This window comes from Nomascus leucogenys, chromosome 2 (genome assembly GCF_006542625.1).
Source record: "Nomascus leucogenys isolate Asia chromosome 2, Asia_NLE_v1, whole genome shotgun sequence".
Lineage (NCBI taxonomy): Eukaryota > Metazoa > Chordata > Mammalia > Primates > Hylobatidae > Nomascus > Nomascus leucogenys.
This window is the reverse complement of record NC_044382.1, coordinates 28,062,453-28,083,206: the sequence shown is the minus strand read 5'-3', so window position 1 is coordinate 28,083,206 and position 20,754 is coordinate 28,062,453.

The following is a 20,754-nucleotide window of genomic DNA, read 5'->3' as shown; positions in this document are numbered from 1 at the left end:
AGGGAAAGGAGACTGGAAGGTAAGGGAAGACAGTGTATGCATTTCACACCCACGGGCCCCATCATGTACCCGGCCATTAGAGTTTGCAAGGACTGGAAAGCCTCATGACTTCTGTCCACATTCTGGACTCTAGAAGGGGAACCTGGATGGTAGGGCTGGCACCTGCTTGCAGGGCTGTGATAGTGAGGGTTGGGGACCTAGTGCTGTGTCTCAATACGCCTTCCTTGGGAAATCAAGACAATCCTGCTGTCTTCCTGTGGCTTCTGCTAAGTTGCCTAGTCGGGGACAGTGGGCTTTGGAGCTTCCTGTTTCTTCAAATCTCCATTTAACGCGTCTTACTCTGAGCCCACTGCTCAAGGACTGTTTTCTTAGACATTGCACCTCTCGGCTGTCTCCCACCCCTCACCATCAACATACACAGGAGGCTCAGTGAGCCCAGGAGTTCTGCGACATAGTGTGCTGTGCTGATTGATTGTCCATACTAAATTTGGTTTTGTTGTTTTGTGTTGTTTTGTTTTTGAGATGGAGTTTTGCTCTTGTTGCCCACGCTGGAGTGCAATGGTGCAATCTCAGCTCACCGCAACCTCCACCTCCCAGGCTCAAGCAATTCTCCTGCCTCAGCTTCTGGAGTAGCTGGGATTACAGGCATGCGCCACCACGCCTGGCTAATTTTTTATATTTTTAGTAGAGACAGGGTTTCACCATCTTGCCCAGGCTGATCTTGAACTCCTGACCTCAAGTGATATGCCCACCTCGGCCTCCCAAAATGCTGGGATTACAGGCGTGAGCCACCACACCCGGACCACACTAAATTTGGCATGAATATAATGACTTCCTGGGGGTGGGAGACCACCCAGTTACATAAGGAGGGACAAACTTCCCTGTATCAGAAACAGAGTGGGTCAAAACCCTCACGCTCCTCAGTAGTGGGATCTTGCCTGTGAATACCCACGGCCCTTGCAACACATCGTGGTCACGGGCTCCATGAAGATTGGGCAGGGCTCGCCAGACCGACCGCCCACAGAGAAACACACACTACCTCCTTCCATCTGAGAGTCTAACCAGGACCTCTCTGGCATTCAACACAGCAAATGTTCACGAATGCCAATTCAGAACAAGCATGGTGCTCAGCCCTGCTGCAGGGGGAAAGAAAAGACTGAGGCTGAGCCTCACTCCTCCAGGGGCTCATCCCGTCACCAGGGACAGAAAATGCTGCCCCTGGAGCCAGTCTGTGCTGCTGCGAAGGGCATAGGCTGGAGGTAGCAGGTTATACTCGTAGGACACACTTAGATACCCGCACTGCCACGGACAGGCTGGGGGGTTTCAGCAAACAGTTCAGCCTCCCTACCAGCTTTCTGGGGTTGTCAGGAATGCGTGTACGGTGCATGTGAAATGCTTAGCACAGTGCCAGGCACAGAGGAAGTGCTCCATTAATGGCAGTTTTCTTATTATTTTATGAGATAATTAGTATCCAGATAATAACCTCCCACCTACCTGGGAAACTTCCTAATGCAGAGCCCAGCCCAGAACTCCTCTGAAACCCCCTTTCTAAAGAGGCCTCTGAACCGTTACCAACAGAGTGTTCCGTGTGCAGAGACAACACAGCTCACGGACTTCCCACATCGGCCAGCTGATGGCGGCAGTGGAAGGCAGGGGCCGCTGATGGTGGTGGGGAGGGAGGGGTCCCCAGAGGCCTGAAGGTGCAGGCTGACATGGTGGGGAAGGAGGGGGAGGTTGAGGTGGGGCCAGGTTCATGGGGGCCTTGAATCAATCCCCTCTAGCCCCTGATATGGCTGGGGGACCTGCTGTCCGTTTATTGCAGGGGTGGCGACACGGACACGGAAGTGCTTGTTCAGGAGGCTGATTCTGGGGCCGGATGCAGGTTACACTGAGGGCCACCCATGGGCAAGGAGGCCTGTCAGGGCCTGTTGGAACCCAGACAGGATTTAATGCCAGGATCCATTCTCAACACAAAATTCCAGACAGGGAAATCACCACGTACCGGGCGAAGCCCCTCTCACATCCTTTAATATCATGTGATCCTTACAGTTGAGTGAAACGGCGATCTCTACTTCACAGGTGAAGAACCAGTCCTTAGAGAAGGGACCCCACACACTTGCTAGTGGCATGGTGAGGCCAAGAACCCAGGATGCAAGCTTCTGCATCAGTGCCCCCTTTTTCATGGATGGTTTGGGGGTGCTCTTCCTGGCAGGGGCCAGGAAAGTGACTGTTATTGGCTGTAGAGACACCCAGCGGTATATGCGGTGCTGAGTAGACTTGGGACCAATGCTGGGGCCAAGTACTGAGTGAGCCCAGGAGGGTGACCCACACCGGCTCTGGAGTCAGGGAATCCTGGTTGGAGGCCCAGCCCCCTTACCACCAGTGAGGCCTGGGGAGACATCTAAACCTCTCTGAGCCTCAGTTGCCCTAAAGTGAGGATGACTGTGGTACCTACTGCAAAGTGTATCGGAGAAGAGTCCCTGAGAAGACATCTGCAAAGACGGAGGCTCTTTCTGTACTGTGAGCCTGGGGGTCGGGGGGTGGGCTTGTCTTACAGTAACTACTGCAGTGCCAGTGCTGGGCACAGACTTGGTTGTAGCAGGGACTCAATCAATATCATCATAATAAAGTGTTTGCATTTATCATGGGCACTTACTAAGTGTCAAGCACTGTGTTAACTGCTTAACTAAATGGATGGTTAGGCAGTTGATGAGAAGGAATTGAATTCTAACAGGAGAGGGGGCCTGAGGCCACCTCCGGAGAATGAATAGACATGAGTGGGGAAACTGCACAGACCCCAAGCAAGGGACCCTGCCTGGAGGGAGCTGGGAACAGCTTGCTGGCAAAGCTTTGCCAGCAAACACAAGCTCAGAAGAGCCAGGGTCGATTTTCTGTCCTGCCATTATTTTGCTGCGTGACTTTGGCCAAACCTCAGACCTCTCTGGGCCTCTGCTTTGTTTGCGGAGAACAGATGGAGGGCGCAAGGGGACTTGGGAGCTGAACTGTAAAGGAGGGAGGCTCCTGCACCTGAGGCCTCCAGGCCTGTTGGGATCTGCCGGCCTGAAGGGGATTTCCTGGGGCCAGCCCCATTCCCAGCCCTGCTGACGTCACTCCTGGATGGGTGCCCAGAGTTGGAGGGGATGCCCAGAGCAGCACTCCAGTGGGAAAGGCAGGCGGGCACTCTCCCAGCCCACACAACGGCCCTTCCTCTGGGGCTCTGGGGTCCCCCCAGCCCATCCCCCAGGTGGGGAAGTGGGGATCCCTCCTGTTGAAAGAAGAAGGCACAGCCCCTTGGCCCCCGGATTTGCTGTGTGACCTCAGGCAAGTCCCTGCCCCTTTCTGGGCCTTGGTTCCCCATCTCTGCAATGAGGAGAGCAGAGATTCCAAGCTCTTCTGGAACTCTTAACACTCAGGGATCTGGCTGGGGGTTAGGGGATCCGGGAAAGGGAAATGGGGCAGGGGGCTGGATTCCTGGGGATTGCTTCCCACAATAGCACAGAAGGTGTAGGGGGTGGTGGGAAGTGCCGTGGGATAAAGGGAGCCCCATGTCCTCCAAGTGGCTCCAGGAAGGGGCAAAGCCAGCCTAAGGTTTTGGAAACATATATATTTTTAAGTGTCCTGTGTCGCTGGGGGCTTTTTCTTCTTTTGAAATGCTACAGAAGTCAGTCCTCTGATGTGTGTGTTTGTCAAGCAGAATATGGGCTGTATTTATTCATCCTTTAGCCCAAGCCCTTAAAAATATAGACGGCTAATGTCTTCAGTATGTATGAAATATCCCATATGCTCGGAAACAAAAGGGGCTCTGTTATTAAAGTTTCATTTCCACACGCCCCCTCCCCTCCCTCCCGCCCGCCCCCTGACACCCTGCCCTCCTCCCATCACGCTCAGCCTGCTCAAGACAGAGCCAGAGTGAGGAGCAGGCGGGCAGGCAGCGGGCAGCCGGGCAGCCGTGGACAGAGGCCCGGGCACAGCCAGTTGCTGTGCCAGAGGGTGTAGTGTCCGGCTACAGGTGAGGGGGCGACCACAGGGAAGGAGAACAGGGCCTTCCAGGGGAGAGGGGGCCTCGGGGTCCCTGGGATGGCCAGTGGAGGAGTGGGGGTAGAGGTGGCCCTTCTTGCGGGCGCCTGTAGGGCCAGGGCCCTGGCAGGGCCTGGCTGTCTGGGACGGAAATGCCCGCTTTCCTGTTAACTGAAACCACATGTGTCTCCCAGGCAGCGGGGCAGAGACGCCGCCAAGCCTGGGGCTTGGGGCTGGGGGAGAAAAGATGCAGCTGGCCCCACCATGTGCCCCAGGGTGGGTGAGGGGCTGTGCAGGAGGGCTCGGGGTCATTTGCATCCGTACAAGTGAGAGTGTGTCAGAGTGTGAGTGAATGAGTTCTGTGCATGTGCTTGTTGTATGAATGAGCATGTGTGCACACGTGAGAGCCTGTCTGCAGGTCGGTGGGGTGTTCCTGCTTGGAGGGCTGAAGTGGCCTCCCGTGGCCTAAGTCCTGGGCACACTCCTACCTGTCACCCAGAGCTTGGGAGCCTGCTGGCTGCCCCCTGGGAGGGCCCTCTGGGTGAGAGGACACTCACCTGAGTGGGGGTTGGTCCTCACTGTGCAGAGACCCCCTTGTGACCACCATCCTCCTTGGTTCCTTTTCTTTCAGCCCAGCTCAGTCTTCTGGCACCTGCACAACCTCTGCCCATTTCCCTGGGGGAAAAGCTGAGAAGTAGAGCCAGGAGGTGATAACAATCTCTGCTCCCACATCTGTTTTCATCTTTTTCAGAGCAGTCACCTCCAGGAGCTCGGCAACGCCACTGTAGCCCTGGCAGGTGAGAAAACCTAAACTGAGTGAGGGACAGCTTGCTCATGGCCTTCGGGGAGACAGTGGTGGGCCATCCAGACCCATCAGGGGCACAGAGGACACTGGGATGTGGGCTCAGCCTTGGTGCAAGGCTGGAGTGCACACTTTCAGGTTCTGTGGCAAATGGGGCTCCCAGAGGGCCTAGGTGACCTGAGTCCCGGATCATCTCTCCTTAAGGAATGAGCCTTACTGGGCGCCAGGCTCTGGGTTCTGGTGGTGGCCCTGCCACTGCCTCGCTATGGATGTTGGACAGGTCTCCTCCTGTCTCCGGGCCTGTTTCCCTATCCCCACAATGGCAGAGTTGGGCCAGGATAGTGTTTTCCAAAGTCTGGTGTGTGCACCTCTGGCAGCCCATGAGACGGTGCCACGTAGACTGCCAATTTTCATTGTAACAAGGAGTGTGTGTTGTTTTTACCTACATTAGGGAAAGGTGTCTAAATAGCATATCAAGCCAGCTGGTAGATGGGAATAAAGGGATAATGGACCCAAATGAATAAAAGCCGGGGATCAGGAGAAGATCCTTGTGTTCTGTCCCTTTTGGCAATGGGCTCTCGTTATGCTTCCCGCATTTTATTTGTTTATTTATTTTTATTTGTTTATTTTATTTTTTTTAGAGACAGAGTCTCACTCTGTTACCCAGGCTGGAGACTAGTAGCATGATCATAACTCTTCCAGCTGTTTTTTTCTTTTATTTTTTGTAGAGACAGGGTCTCACTATGTTGCTCAGGCTGGTCTCAAACACCTGGCCACAAGCGATCCTTCCTTCATGGCTTCCCAACGCACTGGGATTACAGACATGAGCCACCTCGCATAGCCGCTTTCATCATTTTAAATGTTCCTAAGAGCATTGGTTTTGACTGTCTAGGGCCTGAAGGTGTGATCTGCTATGTAGGCCATCTTTTGGCCCCCACAAACTAGCAACCGCCCTGTAATTCTGTGATTACAGAGTGGAAAGCCCAGTTGCCACCTTAGGGTGTGTGTGTGTGTGTGTGTGTGTGTGTGGTGTATGCTGTGAGTGCTATGTGGGAAGGGGCAGGGGATGGAATGCGCAGAGCTGGGGAAAAAATCAGCCATCCTGAGTAAAAGCTGGATGCCCAAGGTCACAGGCAAGGAGTTTGGGAAAGAGATTGTCCCCTGACTGACATTTTCAAGTGTTTTGTCAGGCCTCAGGCTTGCTTTGAATCACCAGGATGGGTGGGTAGGCGAGAAGCCACCCTGGCCTTGGCCTTTCCTGCCATTCAGCTCTGGCTCCCAGGCCACTTGGCTGCGTTTTATCTGCCAGCCCAGGACTAGCCAGGGAGAGGTGCACTGGGAGGGTGCAAGGGTTTTGGGGGGGCCCCTTGGCAAAGCTCCCCAGTCACTTCTCCAGGCAAAGCTGGTCAGAGCTGGCATCTTTCAGGACATACTCCCTCACCCTCCTCCCTTTCTCCTAGATTTGCTGTTGCTGTTAGTGTTACTTGTGACCATAGTTGCTTATATGTGGATATTCATTGGTGATTTGTCTCATCACCAGCTCTTTAGGGTAGCCCGACCCTGCTCTGCTGCAGGAAATGCAACTCTCAGGACCATTCTTTCTTGTCTTGTCCTGCAACAGGCAAAGGGTACCAAGCTTTGGCTCCAGGATGTGGACAGCATCCTTGGGTGGGGATGAATTCATAGTCCCTTCTTGGTGAGGCAGAGATGCAGAGGAAGGAGCACAGGGCTGGGTCCACCTGATCCCTGACACTAACATGCAGTGTGACCCTAGGCAATCTGCTTGCCCTCTCTGGCCCACCTCTCCTCTGGCCCCAGGAGGAATTGTCCTCGATGAGGCTGAAGTGATTCTCTAGTGCTGCCCTAGGATGAAACAAAATCCTATTTCCAGGGGACTCTTGTTCTTATGGAAGGGTGCCTTTCCTAGGGGAAGAACCTTGTGAGTTTTGGAGTTGGGCTTCTTGGAGATGGGCGTATGGAGTCATCCACAGTCCTTGGGCCTGGATTCCCTTGAATCCTGTTTCAAACCCTGGGGAAGCTGCTGGCTGTGGTCAGGGGCATAGCCTCTGCCCGCAGAACATGCCACATTCTAACTGGCCCTTCAGTGGCCTTGTGGGTCCTGCTGAACCACTAGCAGCTATACCCAAAGCCAAGGGCAAACAGAGATCTGCTTCATGCTGTCCTGGCATGGGCATCGTTATAGAGAGATCTGCCTGACCAGGGAGTGGGAGGTGGCACTGCTATGTGGGGAAGATGAGCGCTTAAAGAGCAACTCCGTCCCAAAGAAACATTCTCATTTAAAAGCAAAACTGTTCCCATAACTGTGGTCTACTTAAGTAAGCCACCCTGGTGGGCTAAGGAGTGGGGTGCAGATGGAGGCTGAAGATTCTAGAACTTATTCACCGATAGTGATGCCCTGGGTTCTTGACTTCCTTAGATTTTACTTTGATTTCTTTTTCCTGGGTTTGGTAGGGGCAGTGTGTGGAAGTGGCAACAATGCAGTTTATCTATAGAGTCACATCCAGATCTACTGGTGGCAATGTTAACTTTAGGCAAGGAAAAACTGAAGGTAGCTGCTGGGTGAGGCAAAAAGAAAAAGAAGAGAAGCTAGGTGACCCCGTGCTCTGCTCCTGTAGCAGCCGTGGGAGCTCGCCAGGTGACTGCGTCTCAACTCCACCTTCCTGACGAGTAAAATGAGTTGTCATGAAAATTCACGAGGTGGCGGCACAGAAGCCCTGGCACACACTGCGGCTGGCACTGAACAAATTGTAGCTCAAAGGTATCAGGCCTGCTGATGGCTCTGCTGGCTTAAGGAGGGGGTGTGATTGTCATTTTACAGAGGGGAGAATGTGGCAGCAAATGATATGCCCTAAGATGACAGAAGAGCACCAACTCTTTCGCAGTCCTGGGTTCTAGTCCCATCCCTGCTCCCACTGGCTCCATAACTTCCAGAAGATTACTTAACCCCACCAAGTCTGTGATTCCTCATCTGTAAAGTGGGCAGGAATAGCACCTACCTCACAAGGCAGTTATGCGGATTAAATGAGCCAACCCTAAGCTCCTGGCTCATAGTAGGTGCTCAATGAACACCCCTCTAGCTGATTGGAAACCCAGAGGCCTTTGCTCCTCAAATTGCTCCCCTCTGATAGTCCCTGTAGTCCCAAATTGGGGCCACAGCCTTTGTGAGTAGTGAGGTTGGACAGTCAGAGGCCCTGAGCCCCAGGTGGGGTTCTCCCTGAGGCTGGTCTCAAATCTTGCCATAAGCACTACCAAAAGCACTTCTTGGAATGTTCTCCCCGAGTCTCCCAGGTTGGCAAGTGGTCAGGACTAGCGCTCTTCCTTGTCACTGACAGCAGGGATGGTGTGATGGTTCATACCTGAAGGATATTTAAAGAGATGAGGAAATTCAGAAAACTGAGGCTCAGATAGGGAAGGGGCCTCTGTGGGATCAAGGTGGCAACAAGGCAGGGATGGAGGGGTGGAGGCAAGAAGGTAGGAAACCTTATGGGGAGAGGGGAAGGGGAGGCCCTTGGTACTTACCCGGACAGGGCCTCCTTTCCCAGCTTCACTGGAGCAGGAATGGGTTAAAGGGGACCGGAAAGGGGAGGAAGAAAGCAAACAGAGTCAGGAGAAAAGCCTGGAGCTGCAAGCTCGCTGGGGTTGTTTGGTCTGGCTGGACCACCTCCTGGGCCACTCCCAGCAGCTCTGCAGACAGACTCCAGCCACCCCCACCACATACACACACACACACACACACACACACACACGCACACACTGATACACAGAGACACGTACAGACACACACATAAATATAGGCACAAACGCACGACTATACAGTGACACAGACACACAAATACACACAGACAGATATACATAGACGCACACACACAGACACACACAGATGCATACATACGTACCCAGAGACACATATACATCACACTTACACACAGTTACACAGGTACACACAAAGAAACACAATTACACAGATTACACACAGACACATATATACAAAATGCCACATAGAAACACATACAGACACACAGACCCAGATACACGCCCAGACATGTACACATGCACACATACACACACGTGGATATCATGCAGATATATATCATGCAGATATCCACATAAACACAAGATATACATACAAACATACACAATGAATAAATATAAACACAGACAGACATAGACACACACACAGGCATGGACACACAGCAGAGAAGCTCCAAGCTGGAGGACAGATGCTGGGATGGCGTATTTCTGTAGCTACTTCTAGTTCAATCTGCTCCCCTCTGCCCCAACAACTTACACAGGCTCAACCCCCTCACTGCAATAATAACACCTACTGTATACTGGGCACTGCCAAGTGTCAGGCTCTGTTCTAAGCTCTTATATTAACTTGTTTCATCCTCACAACCACCCAGTGAGGTGGCACTGTGATTAGTCTTGATTTGTACATGGAGAAGAGGGGAAGTCACTTGCCCAAGGCCACACAGTTCGTTTATGGCTTCTCCAAGGCAGGCTGCCAGTGTGCAGAGCTGGCTGGCGAACCATGCTTCCACACTGTCCCAGAGCACTGGGCTCTTGCTCTGCGCCGGGCATGGGGACCAGCTCTTTCACCTCCAATATTGCCATGCCCTGTGGAGCAGCTACATGATTTTGGCTTTTCTCAGGTACAGGGAGGGAAAGTGACCTGCCCACGGTCACAGGGGTTGGAAGGAGCAGGGCTGAATGTCTGAGTGTGTGCTGAGCCAAGGCTTCAGTGAGGACAGGCAGGTGACAGGGGCTGGCCAACCGAGCAAATCTACAGTTAGGCTCAGCGCCCCTCAGCCTCCTCTTTCAGTGTCTTCCTTTCCTTGACCTGCCCCCAACTCCTGAGCCTGTACTTCTATCCTCCAGCCCTTCCCTGTCCAGTATCTGATGCCCTCACACTTGTTCTTCTTCCAGCCTCAACAAGTGTGTCCTGAATGGACTTAATGGTGGCCTTGGATAACTGTTGACAAAACATATTTCCCTTCCTTTATTTTATTTGATCCTATGTTAGGGGTAGGGAGAGGGGGTTATTGTCTTTTGATAGACTTGAGTCTGGGCTCTAGTCCTTACTGAGAGTCCTTGTCAGCATGATGCCAAACTAACTTAAATACGTGTCAGGTCCTCAGTTGGGCTCAAAATGCCAACTGCCCAGGTACAGGATGTGGGAGATATGGCACAGAAGTAGCAGTTGTTTAGTGACGTCTTTGTGGGCTGTAAGCATAATAGGGACATAGCTGTTGAAAGGAAAAAGAAAGCAAATCTGATGTTAGGCTGCATTAATAAAGGTAGAATGTCCAGAGTGAAGGAGGTTATGGTCTTATGATGCTCTGTGCTGGTCTGGGTGTCCTGTAATATTGGGGTCAGTTTATTTCTACTGAGGAGTTTCTCATTCTCTGCTTGTTTACCACAAGTGACAGGGAGCTCAGTACCTATTGAGGCACGTAATAACCCAAGGAATCACTTAGCCCAATGCTAAGGGGTGCCAGGATAGCTGATCTTTATTGAAGACTTTCTTTGCCAGGCACATTTAAATGAGAGGTAGGTACTATTATTATTCTAGTTTTACAGATGAAGAAACTGATGAACAGAGGGTGATATAACTTGACCCAGGTCTCACAGCTGGTACGTGGCAGAATGCAGTGCTGGAGTACGGCAGTGGAGACCAGCCCTCCTGACTGCAATGCCAGTGCTGTCCCCTGAAATGTAATGCGAGCACATATGTAATATTACATTATCTAGCAGGTACACTAAAAAGTTAAAAAAAAAGGTGGAAAAAAGAAGCCCATGAAATCAATTTTAATAATGCATTTATTTAAACTCCAAATAGCGTCGTGTTAGCATGTAATAAATGTAAGAAAAAAACTTGTTAATGAGACATTTTACATTCTTTTTTTGGTACTAAGTCTTGGAAATCTGGTGTCTATTCTTTATTTACAGCACATCTCGATGTGGGCTAGCCACATTTCAAGTGCTCAGCAGCGCATGTGGCTAGTGGCCATGTTGGACGCACAGTGCTATACTATATTGCCTTCCGAGGCACTCGCTGTGGTATAGCCTAGTGTATAGGAAGAATCCATAAATGTCAGCCACTAGTATGATTATTTTTATCACTGGTTGTTGTTGGTGGTGGTCCAGGAAGAAGCTAGACTGAGGCCCCAAGCCCTTGGCATAAACTGTGCACTGATGTCACTCTTCTTAATCCAAGTCCTTCAAGCCAGGAGCTTGATGTCTTGCAGGCAGAGCCAACTTCATGAATCTTTGGCCTGTGGACCCAAAAGGGCCAGCGCGACTCTCTAGGAGAGGAAGAGAGGCCAGCCAGAAGCCCCCCCATCTTCCTGGCTGGCCAGCTGGGTACTACATAAAGTGAAGCTTCCTTGGGGCCTATAAGCCTGTGGCCCATCTGCTCTGAAGTGTGAGGCAGCCAGGTCCACATCTGCAAGGGAGAGGGTAAGAGCCTCTCCTCCCGTGGTTCCTTTAGGCTGGTTAGGCTTTTAAACAGAAAAAACAAATGAATAAAACCCACTATTCTTAATATAGTTTTTTTTTTCCTGAAACCCCAGCAGTTAAACAATGGAGCAGTGATGTGGGGTCTGCACTTTCCCCATCCCTGTATGATCTCTGGGCAGCTACATAGTGCTTGCAAAGAGTGAGGGTTCCCAAACCTACCTGCACATAGGAACCACCTGGGAAGCTTCAAAGTACGCTGATCCCAGCTCCTACCCCCAGGGGTGATTTAATTTGTCTGGGGTGTGGCCAGAGCTTTGGAATGTATAAAAGATCCTCAGGTGATTCTGATGAGTTGGACAAGTTTGGGAATTGCCATGCTAACCCTTAGGGGCACCAGCTCTGGTAGCCCTCACAGTCGCTATGATGCAGGCGTGATTAGGGTTCCCACTCCACAGATGAAAGACTGGAGGCTCACAGAAGTAAAGTAACTGGGGCAAGTTCAGACAGTCAGGAAATGGGTATGATAGGGATTCACTAGCTATGGTTTTAACCAGCGGTGTGTGGATAAATGTCTAACAACTTGCTCTCTGGAGAAAAAAAGCTTTGATTTGTAGCACCTGCCAGTTTCCGTGGTGTAGCTACTCCCACCATGGCCCATTTTAAGCCATTGACAATGTCCCTGAATGCAGAGCTGGGAAAGGGTGCATTGGCTGTTGAGACAGTGTGGCTGGCTTCAGCACACAGCTGGGCCACTTGGCATGGAGAAGAAGGGATCCCATTTGGTAGGCATGGTTAAGCATTTTCTATTTTTATTTTTAATTTTTTTAATTTTTCGAGATGGAGTTTCACTCTCGTCGCCCAGGCTGGAGTGCAATGACTCTATCTCGGCTCACTGCAACCTCCACCTGCCGGGTTCAAGCAATTCTCCTGCCTCAGCCTCCCAAGTAGCTGGGATTACAGGCATGCACCACCCCGCCCAGCTAATTTTTGTATTTTTAGTAGAAATGGGGTTTCACCATGTTGGCCAGGCTGGTCTCGAACTCCTGACCTCAGGTGATCCGCCCGCCTCGCCCTCCCAAAATGCTGGGATTATCGGCGTGAGCCATCATGCCTGGCTGGTTAGGCATTTTCTGAATTTTTAGTCCTTGAACCCTTTCTGCAACGCAATATTTGGGAGCCCCAATGTATGCAACAGATAAAAAGCAGTATGTTATCAGCATAAGTTTATTATAGAAACCGAAATCATAGTATCAGTCTCAGTCTCTTGTTTAAACTGGGGGACAGGGTGAGGGGTCACTGTGAATGTGGCAGGGGGTGGCAGTGAGAAGCAGTCTCATAGCCAGGGCCCTGTGTGCCAGCCCTCTCCCCCTCTGCTGACTGCGTGGCCTTGGGCAAGTCCCTCCCCATCTGAGCCCCCATTTTCTGGTGTGGCCAAGGGAGACTGGACTGTGTGCAGAGTGGCCTCTGCCCTGCCACACCCCTACCTGACCCCAGCCAGTCTCAGCCCCGTATTTATAGCCATGACTTCAGTCTCCCCAGTTCCTCTGAAGCTGGTTCCCTGGCCCATGTATTTATAAACCCAGCAGGGCAGAAATAGATGTGACGTACTGGGGACTTGGCTGATTCTGTGAGCAGGCTGGCTTCAGTGAGTCCACTTGGAACAGGCTTGAGTGCCCCAGCAACCTGGGTGCTGGGTTCCACAGGCAGTTTAAAGCTGGAAGAGCATTTTGAGACCCCAGGCCCAGCCTTGTCATTGTGCGGTGGGGGTCACCAAAGCCCAAGAGTGGAGGCATGTGGCCACGGTCACAGGCATGGCAGAGCCAGAGCCAGAACAAAAGACTCTGTGCTATGTGAAATGGCCTCTCCCCAGACCCTCAGAAAACCTCCAGTGACCACGCCAGGCCACAGACACCTGTCAGGTTCCAGCTTGGTCATTTTCCTGCTCTGGGATCATGGGCGCAGACTCACCCTCTGTGAGCCTCTGCTTCCTCAATCTGTTAACTGGGGGATAACAGTAGGTGCCTGCCTCATTATGTTATTGTGAGGAAGAAACAAGAAACAAGATTGACACAGTGCCCAGCACATGCTCAATATTCAATACACGGTAGCTCTTGTGATGCCCTCAGTCACCACTTCACAAAAACAATAATTATCATAACAACAGCTGTTTCTATTGAGCATGTACACAGGTTACCTTCTTTAATCCTCACAGCAATATGATATCATTATTATTGTCCTCAAACTCATTGCATATCGTGTGTTTTACAGTGAAGAGATGCTCTACCAATAACGAACTTGGAAAAGAATGTTCCAAAAAAAGAATGCTACCATATGAAATCTTATTTTTTATATACAGGATTACAAAAAATACTCATTTCTAAATAGTAGACATATTCAGAATGGAATAGGAAGGTTCTAAAATGGTGAACAATTGAATAATCAGAATATTAGCATAAGAAATATGTCTCCCAAGGGTTTGCAGGGCTTATGTTTCTAAGCTTGTCACCTAATGTTGGCTTATGTTTTTTTATAATTGCATATGAGAACTTAACATAATGGTGAACTTGAAATGCATATGCTATACAAAACATGGAATGGCATCTGTTAAGGTTTGTTATGTTCATACCACAGTTTCTTTATCTTAATGACACATAGCACTCCCAGGCCGCCTTTCTGGCTTATTTTTCCATCGTATTTAACACCATCTGACATACTTTCTTATTTATTTATCTGTCCACCCCAGCTAACATGTGAGCTTCACGTGGGCAGATTTCTTTCTCTTTTGTTCACTGTGTACTGCCAGCACTTAAAATAGTGATGGCACTTAGCAGGCGTTCTGTGAATATGCGTTGAGTGAACAAATGAGTAAATGAATGACTGAGTCCCCGTTCTACCAGGAGGGCACCTGAAATTCAGTAAGATGCAGGGACTCATCTGAAGTTACCCACTAGTCTGAGGCTGAACTGAAGCCTTATCTCTCCTGAGACCACCCAGTGTGCCCAGCTGGAAGTTCTTCCCAACCTCTCACCACTGCCTCGTGCCAAGGGCTGGTTTCCTGTGGCTCCTGGGGCTCCACCCAGCTGCACCTCATGCCCATCCAACACTGGTCCCTTCTGCCCCAGGAGGTGGGCAGAAATGGAGGGCAGGAGAGGATTAGGGAGGAAGGAGAAGAGGTCAGAGTAGGCTGGGTGGCCGGGATGGTTGATACTGATGGCCGCTGAGGAAGGGAGGAAGGATGCTGAGATTGGTCAGTCTGTCCTGAAGGACTAGAAGAAGGGATCAGGACCATGGGATCATGGTGGACATCCCTCTGGGACTGACTGCCCCAGTTGGAAAACGCTGGAAATGGGCAAGGCCAAGGAGAATTCAGGTGTAGCAGCAAACTTGCTGCTACCGCTCCCACTAACCACTTTGCCTAAGGCCTTTCTCAGTTGGAGAAACTGAGGCCTGGTAAAAGAAAGTGATTCTTCCAAGAATGCAGAGCAAGGTAATGGAAAATGCTGGGGTTTCTCATGCTTACTAGCTCTGGAGGTTGGAAGGGCTTGGGATTCCCCGCCTTTGGAGCCATGAGGAAGAAACCCCCAACCTTGGATCTCATCCCCTCCTTGGGAGAGAAACACTAAGGCAGGAACATAGGTCAGGTTCGCAAGGACAACAAAAGCTTTCTTCCTGTTGTCAGGGAGAACTTAGCTCTGGACAGGCCAGACAGTTCCCCTACCCTAGACTGGTGCTGAGGGTGCTTCCAGACAGGAGTCTGGTGGGCAGGTGCGCCGGAACCATCTGAACCCGTTCAGAGTCACCTTTTTCCTCAGGATGCCTCCGTTTTGCTCCTAGGTTACACCTACAGTTAATCTCCTGGCCACCCCACTTGTATTGTTTCATTTGATATATATTACGCATCTACAATATGCCAGGCGATGTACCAGACATCAGAGAGAAGCTCCCTTCTCCCTCCCATCCTTCCATTTCCCATTCCTCTCTTTCATTCATTCATCCTTTCATTCTTTCACTCAGCAACTACTTATACCATTGAGATAGTACAGCCTTATGGATAAGAGTGACATTTGGAGCTAGACCATCAGGACGTGAACCTTGACTCAATCACTCACTAGCTGTGTGAGCTTGGCAAGTCATCGAAGCTCCATTTCCTTATCTGCACAATGGGGATAATAATAGCACCTTCCTTATAGGGTGTGATGAGGATCAAATGAGCTGCTGCAAATGAAGTGTCTGAATAGCACCTGACAGAGTAAACACTCCATATGCATCAGCTATTATCATTGTTACTGGTTTTGTGTTTTGTTCTTCTTTTCTTTTTTCCTTTTTTCTTTTTTTTCTGAGACAGGGTCTCACTCTGTCGCCCAGGCTGGAGTGCAGTGGCACAATCATGGCTCACTGCAGCCTTGACCTCCTGGGCTCAAGCACTCCTCCAGCTCAGCCTTTCAAGTAGCTGGGACTACAGGTGTGTGCCACAATGCCTGGCTAATATTTAATTTTTTGTAGAGACAGGGGTCTCACTATGTTGCTCAGGCTGGTCTCAAACTCCTGGGCTCAGGTGATCATCTCACCTTGGCCTCCCAAAGTGCTGAGATTACAGGCGTGAGCCACTGGTCCTGGCCTGTTGCTTTATGCGCCTGGCCCTGTGCCAGCTGCTGAAGAAATTGCTCCAAAATTCTCCTCTTGCTGGGACCTCTGCCTGCCAGCCCTTTATTCAGTCCCATGCCTTCTGTTCTGGCCATGTTGCCTCCAACCCAAACCCACAGAGCTGGGCCTTGCAGTCGTTTCCCCCAACCCTGTAGGGCTGCCCACCCCCCTACTTTGTCTCTCCAGCCAGCAGGAGAGAGCCTAGGCAACCAAAGGCTATCACAAACTGGCCATCTTCTCAGCCCTTCCATACATGCCCTAACCTCAGCCTATCCAAGCCCGCCTGGTTCTTCAGAGTCATCCCCAGTGGTCCTGCCTTCTTGCCTTCACTGGGCCTTGATGGATGATCTTTACCTCAGGAAGCCTTTCCTCATTCCCCTCAGCCAAGAATCGTAGATTTGGCTTTGAGTCTGTATTTCCAGTGTTGCTTTATCTGTGAGAATGGGGAGCCATGGAATGCTCTTGAGCAGGTGAGCAACACATTCAGAGCCACACTCTAGGACAATGGATCAGACTTTGTATAGGATGGAAACGGGAAGAGACAGCAGGTGGGGAGGTCAGGTAGGGAGCCATGGGCAGTAGGGCCTTTGGAGGAATGAGGGTCTAGTCTTCCTGGGCAGCTTCTACCTTCTCCACCCTATAGCCTTCCACCTATAAAATTAGATCTTGTGATTTCCCCAGCATGACTCAGTGAGGCAATGGAAGAGTCAAAACAAGGACCTCATGCCCTGACTTCTGCAATGCACCTACTTAAGCCCTGATGCTCAGCACCCCTCACTCCCTTTCCCTTCTACAGCTTACAAGGGAGGCTCTTTTGACCCATGGGGACCCTGCAGATGATGGGGAATCAGAAGGAGGCTGGACTGTGCCTTGTAATCATTGCAGTTTGTGCACACCAAGCCCTTGGGGCCCCGAACGCCAGGCTCACCAAGCATCCGTAGAGCCCGGCAGGTGAGCAGCACACAGCAGTGCTTCCTCATTCCCCACTGGGTGAAGGAATAAGCCTATATTTTCTCTATTAATCCCTACAACCACCCTGGGAAGTAGATCGTGTTTTAAGCCTTGTTTTGCAGGCAGTAAAAGTGAAGCTCAGAAAGATAAGAGACATGTCCAGGATCAGGCAGCCACTGGGTGAGAATTCCAACCCAGACCTGATGCCACAGCCAGTGCCCTTCCCCACCACACACATAGCAGCAGAAGGGATGCCAGGGTCCCAAAGCCATTGCAGAAGCCAACAGTTGGAGCCCTGGAGTGTCTTGGCCGGCCCTCAGACTGTGGAGCACCTGATGCTCAGCCGGTCCTCTGGTCCTGGGGGCCCCTTCTTGGACTCATGCAGAGGTGAAGGGCAGGGAGAAGGGCAGGCTGACCCCTCAGAGGGAGCAGGGCTTATGTGAGGAGCTAGAGTCCAAGGGTCTGGGTACCTGGGTTCCAGTGCAGCGCCTACCTCTGGCTTGCCATACAACTGCAGGTAAATCCTTCCCCTCTGGGTTCAGAGTTCTCCTCTCTGAGATGAGGACAGCGTGTTCTGTGGACTCTATCAGCCCTTTCTGCCAAGGCTCAAGTATTTTAGAGCTTGTGTCCAGATGAGGGTCATGAATCTGGGGGAAATGGAATTAGAAGTTGGTAGGACTCCCTCCTACGTCTGTGGAGTCTGCAGCAGGTGCTCTCCTACCCACAGAGGAGATCCACCCTCATGGATGGGTTGGCCATCTGAGCTATGGCTGAGTCCAGCAACCCCAGAGGCTGTGGGGGTCCCTGGAGTCTGCAGCTGCTGAGAGCAGTGAGTACAAGCACAGACCTCGGCTCCCTCCATTCACATCCTGCTTTGCCACTCCCCACCTGTGTGACTCTGAACACAGTACTTACCTCTCTGTGCCTCAGTTTCCTCCTCTATAGACTGCACTCACACAGCAGGAGTGTCAGGTAAAGGGCTGGGCTCAGCGCCTAGCAGGTGCTCAGTTAGTGGTAGCCGTTATTATTGTTTCGGGTCCTGACCCCCACAGCTCCTGCGCAGAGGTGGGTGCTGCAGGGCTCAGGCCTGCATAGGGCCTGCCCAAGCTCCCCGACTGGGTTGGGAGTCCTCCTTCCTCCTTGGGAGGGAACCTTGAATTGGAGTGCTCCTGCCAACTCCTCCCTCCTGGCTTGGCAGCGTGAAGACAACGCCGGCCAAAAATATTTGTGTGGGTGGCGGAAAGTTAACTTTTCCGCCTCTCTCTTCTTTCCTGGAAACCGTGGCCACCGTCAAATACATCAAAACAGAAGCAGGGATAGAGTGAGGCGAGGCCCCTGCGGGGAGTCAGAGGAGCCCTGCCCCCTCCCCACGCCCACTCCTTCTGCCTCCGGCCATCTGGCTGTACGCTGGGGGGATGACGGAGGTGGGTATCCAAGTGCTTAGAATCAGGGGATCCTGCAATGCCAGAGTTGGACGGATCCTCCAGCATCATCTGGCTCAGTCTCACCACGGTGTCCTCCGGGAATCTGACTACAGAGTGCGAAAGCACCTGCCCCAGTTCACAGTCCTGTCTCTTCTGAGTGCTGCTGGCCTTTGTGAGATTCTAAGATTCTTTGAAACTCAAATGGCAGAAATCTGGCAGCAGCTGGTGAGTGAGAAAGTGCCTGGAGATGAATGAGGGCCTGGAGGCTCTCCTCCATGTCTCTGAATCCACCATCATGGTCACGGTGTCAGAACTAGGTTAGAATCCCAGCCTGGCCACTTATTAGCTGTGTGCCTTAGGCAAAAAGTCACTTCACCTATCTAAGCCTCAATTTCCTCACCTCTGAAATGGGATAATAATAAGGTAATTCTCTCATAGGGTTGATGTGAGAAATTACGGCAATAACCTAAGTGAATGACCCAAGATAAAAGAGGTGCTTCTGTTCTTCCCCCGGGGGCAGAAGGTGGGCTTCTTTCTCTTGATTTCCCTGCCACTGAGGCTGCTATAACAGGTGCCTGGTTATCTTTCTGATCCGGATGGTTGTTTGCCTTTCCCCTGGTTGGCTCTGATTTGCCCTGGGGCTCGGTAATGCGCTTATCTCTCTGCCTGCCTGCAAGACTCTCCTGGCACAGTCCCAGCCAGAAACCAAGACCTTGACCCAGCCTGCTGCGGTGGGAGGTGCCTGACCCCTGCTTGGGGGCGGAGGTGTGACCACAGCAGCTGAAGTCAGTCCAGGTCCTCAGGTCACTCATGTCCACAGATTCTCACAATCTTCAGGATTCTCACTGCTCCCCATTTTGCAATAGGGTAAGTGAGAGTAACAGAGTTCACACTTGGCTGAGTTCACACAGCTAAGTAGCAGCGGAATCCAGTCTTTAAGCAAGATCCCTTGATTCCAGGGTTTCCTCCCAAGTGTAATTGACCATCTGCTCTGTCTTATGCACTACCTGCCCATCCTGGGCATCTCACCCACCTCCACCCTTTGCCTCCACATATGATTTCTAGATATTTGTCCCCAACCTGGAATTCTCCCCTGTTCTCTAGACCCCTATGTGGAACCGCCCACTGCTCATCTCCCCTGGAAATACAAAACCTAACTCATCTCCCTGCTCCACTAAACAGCTGCTCCTTCTCATTTATTCCCGATCTCTATTAACAAAATCGCTGTCACCAGAGCTAGGAACCTGGGCTGCATCCTAGGCTCCTCCCTCTTCTCCACACCCACTCTCCATCTGCCTCCAAGCCCAGCCAGTTCTTCCACCCAAGTATCTCTCCCATCTACCCCCTCCTCACCACCCCTTATAGAAAGCCTCCATTCCCTCTTGCCTGGATTATCATAATTCTTAACATTTATATAAATAATCATTCAATGATTATTGTTGTTCCTGCTATCATTCACAGCTCTCCTCACCACGTTTTAAGGCTTCTTTATCCCTCTGCTATATCCCCAGTACTTTTTATGATGTCTGAAAAATAATAGGATCGTAAGAAATTTTTGTGGAATGAAAGAACAGCCAACATGTATTAAGTTATGGCTTAGAAACTGTGCTAAGTCCTCTGCATGCATTTTCTCTTGTAATCCTCAATGCAACGCGAAGTTAGAAATATTACAATATCCATTTTACAGATGCGGAAGTGGAGGTTTAGAGAGGTCCTGTGGCTGGCTTGCTGATCGTCACACAAATGGCAGAGCTAGGATTCTAACTGAAAGCCTGGACGCAGAAACTGAAAGCACAGCACTGCACCATCTTTTTTTTTTTTTTTTTTTTTTTTTTTTTTTTTTTTTTGCGGAGTTTCTGCTCTGTTGCCCAGGCTGGAGTGCAATGGGGCGATCTCGGTTCACTGCAACCTCCACCTTCTGGGTTCAAGCGATTCTCCTGCCTCAGCCTCCCAAGTAGCTGGGATTACAGGTGCCTACCACTACGCCCAGCTAATTTCTGTATTTTTAGTAGAGACAGGGTTTCACCATGTTGGCAAGGCTGGTCTTGAACTCTTGACCTCAGGTGATCCACCCGCCTCGGCCTCCCAAAGTGCTAGGATTACAGGCGTGAGCCATCACCCCCGGCCTGCACAGTGTTTCTTGTTGCACAACCTCCTCCAAGGGCTCCTATCCCCAGTTTGCATCTTAGGTCACACCACTCCTGTGATTCCTGTGGTGTAGGTACCTTTGCTGGGATATGAGTGAATTCTTTCTAGGTGGTGTCTAGATATGTGTTGTTAAATAACTAGATATTTATTTAATGTGCATTAGGGGGAAAGGACTGAGCACAATATACTTGTGGTTTCTCTGCAAATATTGCTTAAGATAATTCTAAAGTAATAGAAGTAAGTGATTTCAAGTTGATTAATGGAAAAATATTAAATAAAGTTTCAGGT